The sequence below is a fragment of the Erinaceus europaeus genome, chromosome 15 (assembly GCF_950295315.1).
Source record: "Erinaceus europaeus chromosome 15, mEriEur2.1, whole genome shotgun sequence".
NCBI classification, from domain to species: Eukaryota; Metazoa; Chordata; class Mammalia; order Eulipotyphla; family Erinaceidae; genus Erinaceus; species Erinaceus europaeus.
In genome coordinates this window covers 84236283-84243128 of record NC_080176.1, presented here as the reverse complement: position 1 = coordinate 84243128, position 6846 = coordinate 84236283, and the positions used below count along the sequence as shown (strand labels likewise).

At 39.4% G+C, this 6846-nt stretch overlaps 1 pseudogene; it reads right to left on the bottom strand.

Moving 5' to 3' along the window:
- Positions 1-4135: 4135 nt before the first annotated feature.
- On the bottom strand, positions 4136-5844 carry LOC103114394 (heat shock cognate 71 kDa protein-like; annotated as a pseudogene).
- Between the last annotated feature and the right edge of the window lie 1002 nt (positions 5845-6846).

Here is a 6846-nt window from a genome sequence, read left to right as displayed (position 1 = left end):
GCATATCAAATACACAGCCTATATATTAAAAAGATTCAGTTTTTGTTTTGAAAAACTTTGAGACATACAATTGATTTTCCTCCTCTCATATTAATTAACTAATGATTTATACGTCTACATTTTGCTAGCATCTTGCTGGCATATCAGGACTTCACACTTGCAGTTCCAGAGTTTAGCCACTCTGTAACTACTGGGCCACAGTTAAAATAATTCTGAGAAATTCTGGGGACACTATACTTTTTTATTTCAACATATTCAATAAAACCACAGCAGATAAAATAGTGTATCACTGGGATAATTATAAAGACATCAAAAGAGCAGAAAGGAGGGCCCAGAAATACATATGTGTATCTATGTTTGACTATTTTTAAAATTTTATTAGTGACTTAATAATGACTTACAAAACTACAAGATAACAAGGGTACAATTATGCACTGTTCCTACCAGAGTTTTGTATCTCCACTACCTCTACTGGAAACTACCATAGTTCTTCCAAGGTTGCAAATATGGCTTGACTATTATTTCTATAATGAGTGGTCAATAATTTGTATATATTTGCCCATTTTTCTGTGGTCCTGCCTTCTTTTCCTTTCTAAATTTTACCTAGACCTATTTCTACTTTTGAATGTCCTTCCTTTATTACTCTTCTCTTTCCAGGTCCTGGTGAATAAGAGTTCAGAGCCCTTTGGACATCTACCCTATCATTTCTCCCCCCCCCCCCCCCCGTGAGTATGGACCAAAATTCTTTCTGAGGTGCAAAATGTGGGAGTTCTGACAGTGTTCAAGAATTGACATTGGTAATATTGGCTACACATGTGCCAGTGAATGAAATCGACCCTCTTTTCTACACCATAAACAAAACTAACTCAAAATAGGTTAGCTATTCAAATATAAGATCCGATTGAAGTTCTTTCTGTTTATAGGTTGCTTAGAGAACTCTGTTCTAAGTTCTTCTTTTGTGTTTCCTAACTCCTTGGTGAAATATTCTTTCAACTCTTGAATATGCTTCTCCATACTATGCATAGATTCTTGGAGAATCCTCATAATGAGCTTTCTGTAGTCTTTCTATGAAAGTCCCTCTACTTCTCTATTTTCTTGGAATACTTCTGTTTCATTTCTATCTGTCTGATTTAGCACGTTTAGTAGTTTGCTTTTCTAATATTTCTGTTTATGCATTTATTGTGCTGGTTATTGATGGCCAGTAGGTGGTGCTATTTTTGTGGTCTCTGGTCCTGGCTTTATTTATATGTTGTGTGGGGACTGGGGCTAGGTTTTTGTTGTTGTTGTTGTTTCCTTAAGCTGTTGTTCCATGGAGCAGTTGTATATGGTTTCTCCATATAATTTCAACCTGAAACCAAGCCTCAGAGATTTGTTGTTTGATTGTAGCTGTGTTGGTAAGAAGCAGGGCTCACATTACCATTTAATAACCACCAGCTGCAACAAATTATCTTTATGTTTTGGTGACAGACTGGGCTTCTTTTGGTCAAAAAGCTCCCTGCTTTTTTTGGCGTGTCCTTGCCTGTAATTTAGTAGGCTAATGCCCCTTCTTCTTCTTCTAGCGTTTGCCCTTCTTCCGTAGGCAGTCAACAGTGTCAGGTTGAGCCTGATGTAAAGTTTCGAGACCTCCTTTGAATCTGGAGAGGTGGCAGTCGTTGACTATGTGGGTCATAGTCTGTCTGTGGCCGCAGGGGCAGTTCGGGTTGTCTCTGGCGCCCCAGCGATGGAACATAGCGGTGCACCGGCCATGGCCTGTTCCATAGCGATTGAGGAGGGCCCAATTATAACGTGCTAGGTCAAAGCCTGGTTGACGCTTGCAGGGGTCTGTGATGAGGTGTTTGTTCTTGACCTCAGCTGACTGCCAACTCTGTTTCCAAGAGACTGGAACAGAGAAGGTCAGTGTAGGCATAGGGGACCAGATTGGGTGATGAGACGTCAAGCGTTGAACAGGGTGGGCGAAGATATCCGCGTATATTGGCAGGTCCGGTTAATGCCCCTGAGGAACTGGATTAAAAGGTCATAAGTTCCCTGCTCTTACACTCAGAACTGTGTGTTACCTTGACTACTACTTAGTGTAGAAAGAAAATAAAGCCATGCTTTGTAGGACCTCTAAATTCTTAGTGTTTGGCTTCAGTCCCATGCCCCATCTCACCCTGACCACACATGTGAGCTGTGGTGTTTCTGCACATGTCTCAGCTGCAGTTGGTGAATTTTGTTAAGTTTGATAGTTGTAGGTATTTTCTGTTTTGGAGAATACTCTGTTCTGTTCACCATTAACTGATGGTCATGCCTCCCAGAAGTCTAAAACTATAAATCTCCTAGGGGAAATATTCATGAGATGGATCTTGGCAGTGATTTCTTTGATATTACATTACAAGCATAGGCACCGAAAACAAAAATCAGAGAAACAGAATTATGCCATAATATACAAGTCTGTATAGCAAAGTAAAGAATCAAAAGAGTTAGAAAAATATTTGTAATTCATTCAGATAAAAGGTTGCTATTGAAACTATATAAGAAAATTCTTCAACTTTCTCACAACAAAATATAAAAAAAACGGACTAAACATGACTTAAAAGACTTGAACACATATTTCTCCAAATAAGGCATGCAAATTGCTAGCAAAGTATATGGAAAGGTACCCAGTTTCACACTGTACTCAAATTGTCTGGGAAATGCAAATCAAAAACACAATAAGATATAATCTCACATCTGTTAGGATAGTGATTAGCAGAAACAACAGACTAGAATGTGAAGGAAAGGGAACCCTTGCATTTGCTTTGTGAGAATGTAAAATGATGTCCGTCCTCCATGGAAAATTAGTGTGGTTTCTCTCAAAATTTAAAAAAAAAACTGCCAAACCATCAAGCATCTTCACTTCTGGGTATTTATCCAATGGAATTGAAATAAAGATCTCAAAGGGATACCGGCACTCTGTAATTTATTCTCATGTTCATTGGAGCATTATTTAAATAACAGAGGTATGAAGATAACCCAAATGCTCATTGACATATAATGATTAAGAAAATGGATATCGGGAGTTAGGCGGTGGCGCAGAGGGTTAAGCGCACGTAGCGCAAAGAGCAAGGACCGGTGTAAGGATTCCGGTTTGAACCCCCGACTCCCCAACTGCAGGGAAGTCACTTCACAAGCAGTGAAGCAGGTCTGCAGGTGTCTGTCTTTCTCTCCCCCTCTCTGTCTTCCCCTCCTCTCTCCATTTCTCTCTGTCCTATCCAACCACAACGACATCAGTACCACAACAACGTTAAACAACGAGGGCAACAAAAGGGAAAATAAATAAATAAATAAATATTAAAAAAAAGGATATCAAGTTATTGCACTCAAACACAGTATGTAGAGAAAACAAACAAACTGATGAACTAGATAAAACAATAAACTTGTGGCTTGTAAGGCCATTTGGTAGTTACTCTAAAGGAAATGAAAGTGGGAGGAATTCTTAGGGTGGAGGGGCATAATCGTGACAAAGGGAACCCATATGTTGATTTCCCGATTCTTCAATCTCCTATAATTTTAGAAAGTAATGATATACCAATCAAGTATCATGAAGAAAATGTGATATATCATAAAAAGTCATGACATAATTTTATGCATAAATTCATTATGACTTTTCTGGAAAAAAACGACAATGTTATTCAACCATAAAAAAAATTCCCTATCAGAACAGAAATATAACGCATCTTAATAGTGCACTTGTTTTCCATGTGTATGACACAAGTTCATTCCCAGCTTCCACTGCATTGCAGGAAGCTTCACTGCAATGAGTCTCTCTCTTTCTCTCTCTCTCTCTTGTTCTCTTTCTATTTGAAAGAGCTAACTAAGAGCAGTATAGCCCTGGTGACAAAAGTAGCAACAAGAAAAGCCTATCATTTGCATGTGACAATGTGACTAAACCTGGTGGACATTGTACTAAGTAAAATAAGTCAGAGAGATACCTAAGCCTGCTAGAGCACAGGGCTTTCGTGTCCGAAGCCTCAGATTTCCTCATTTAATTTAATTTAATTTTTGCCAATATTAAATGGTTTTATTTAAGATATTTCATTTTTCACTTACAATACAGTGCTTATAAAGTACAATGTTTCCCTGTGCACATGTTCCATATTCAAGTATCAAGAATGCAGCTCAACTGTTAATTACTGCCATAAATTTTGCTAAATTTGGGTCCTTCACTGTGTGGAACAATGCTAATTTTTCCTTAGGTCTGGTCTGCTTAATCAATTTCTTCAATGGTAGGCCCAGAGGAGGCACCACCAGAGGGAGGGGCTCCACCACCAGGGAAGCCACTAGGCATCCCTCCAGGCATGCCACCTGCACTCTGGTATAGCTCGGTAATGATGGGGTTACAGACTTTGTCCAGCTCTTTCTGCTGATGTTCAAATTCTTCCTTTGCAGCAGTCTGGTTCTTATCAAGCCAATTGTTGATTTCATTGGACTTGTCAAGGATCTTCTGCTTGTAGTCATCATTGATCTTGCCTTGAAGTTTCTCGTCTTCAACAGCTACTTTTAATGTTGAAGGCATAGGACTCAAAGGGGTTCTTGGAAGATACCTTGTCCCGTTGTTTCTCATCCTCAGCTTTGTACTTCTCAGCCTCCTGGACCATCTGCTCAATATTTTCCTTACTCAATTAGCCCTTGCCATTAGTGATGGTGATCTTGTTTTCTTTCCCTGCACTCTTATCCACAGAAGACACATTGAGGATGCCATTGGCATCAATATCAAATGTGGCCTCAATCTGGGGAACACCACAGGGTGCAGGGGGTATGCCTGTGAGTTCAAACTTGCCAAGCAGGTTGTTAACCCTTAGTCATGGCACGTTCACTTTCATGAACCCGAATGAGCACACCCGGCTCATTATTGGAGTAGGTAGTGAAGGTCTCTGTCTGCTTGGTAGGAATGGTAGTATTGCACTTGATCGGGACTGTCATTACTCTAGCAGCAGTTTCATTGCCAAGGGAAAGAGGAGTGACATCCAACAGCAGCAAATCTTGAACATTTTGAGACTTGTCTCCAGATAGAATGGCTGCCTGGACAGCTGCACCATAAGCCACAGCCTCATCAGGGCTGATGCTCTTGTTCGGCTCTTTTCCGAAGAGGAAGTCCTGTAAAAGCTTCTGAATCTTGGACTTTTTGTGAACGTGCAAAGTGTACACTCTCTTCCAGCACCCAGGCCACTATTGAAATTGATTCCCTGTATGAAGGAATCGATTTCTACACCTCCATTACCAGGGCTCAATTTGAAGAACTGAATGCTGACTTGTTCTGTGACACTTTGGACAGTATAAAAAGCCCTTCAGGATGCCACACCTGACAAATCCCAGATTCATGACATTGTCTTGGTGGGTGGTTCTACTCATATCCCCAAGAATTTCTCATTTTAAACCCCAACACTATTACATGCTAGAATTGAACAATATTCTGGGTTCTTTTAAAGGAAAGAAAGAGAAAAAATAAAGAAAAGAGAAAGATTTTAAAAATTAGGCAAATACTACAAGACTGATATGAACTATAAGAAAACATCAAATTAATAGAGTGGAGATTAGAACATTGGTTCTTGGAGGTTAGAAGAAAGGAATGGGGAATTGCGGTTCTTATTACAGTTTCTGTTGGGTGAATGAACTGTTTCAGTTCATGTATATCAATTCTCTAGATTCCACATATGAGTAAAACCATCTGGTCCTTGTCTTTCAGCTCATTTCTCTAAGTGTGGTCACCTCCACTTTCATCCATTCTGTCCCAAAAGACATAATCTCTTCATTTTTGATTGCAGAGTAGTCGTTCATGGAGTATGTATTCCATAACTTCTTTAGGTATTTTAGCTGCTTCCACATTTTGGCTATTGTGAATATAATGCAGTGATCTATGCCCATATGTTATTTCAAATTAGTGATTGCCTGTCTTTTGTGCCTTCATCTTATGATTTATTTCCGACCTCACCTTACTTTTTATTTAGCTATGAGTATGGATCAGAAAGAAAACAGAATGGAAAACTTTGAGGTTTTGGAAAAGCCATAATGTGTTCTTGCATGAAAAACATAAACAAAAAATACACTATGACTTTTCCCAGAACCCAGTAGAGTTTGTGAAGAGGTGATTTCAGGACTACATTTTCCTGACCCATGTCAAAGATCTGAGAGGGTCTGAGACTAACTACCCTGGAAGATACCCATCTATTACTCTACAGGACTTTTTTTTTAAATTTCTTTATTGGGGGATTAATGGTTTATAGTCAACAGTAAAATACAGTAGTTTGTACATGCATAACATTTCTAAATAACAATACAACCTCTACTAGGTCCTCCTCTGCCATCATATTCCAAGACCTGAACTTGCCCCCTCACCCCAGAGTCATTTACTTTGGTGTAATACAACAACTGTTTAGAGTTTTCCCTTCTGATCTTCTTTTTCAACTTCTCTCTATGAGTGACATCATCCCATATTCATCTTTCTGTTTCTGACTTATCTCACTTAACATTTTCTTCTTCTAGCGTTTGCCATGATATCTATGAACTCCATCCAAGATGCGGTAAAGAAGGTGAACCATGAATCTGAGACCTCAAGAATAAGAGTCTTTTTGTATAGTCATTATGCCATCTACCCCTATTTACATTTCTAAGTTTTCTAGGTCCTCCTCTGCCATCATGTTCCAGGACCTGTATCCCTACCCCCAAGAGCTTCATGAAGGTGGAGACAAAACTGTCTTTAGAAGTGGTTTCTCCCCTCCAGGGAGAATCAGAGTCCTTATTATTCTTCATTACAGCAAGAACAATGATTAGCCACAGACTCCTCAGCACACACTGTCTCAGATGGATGCAACCCTCTTCACAGAACAT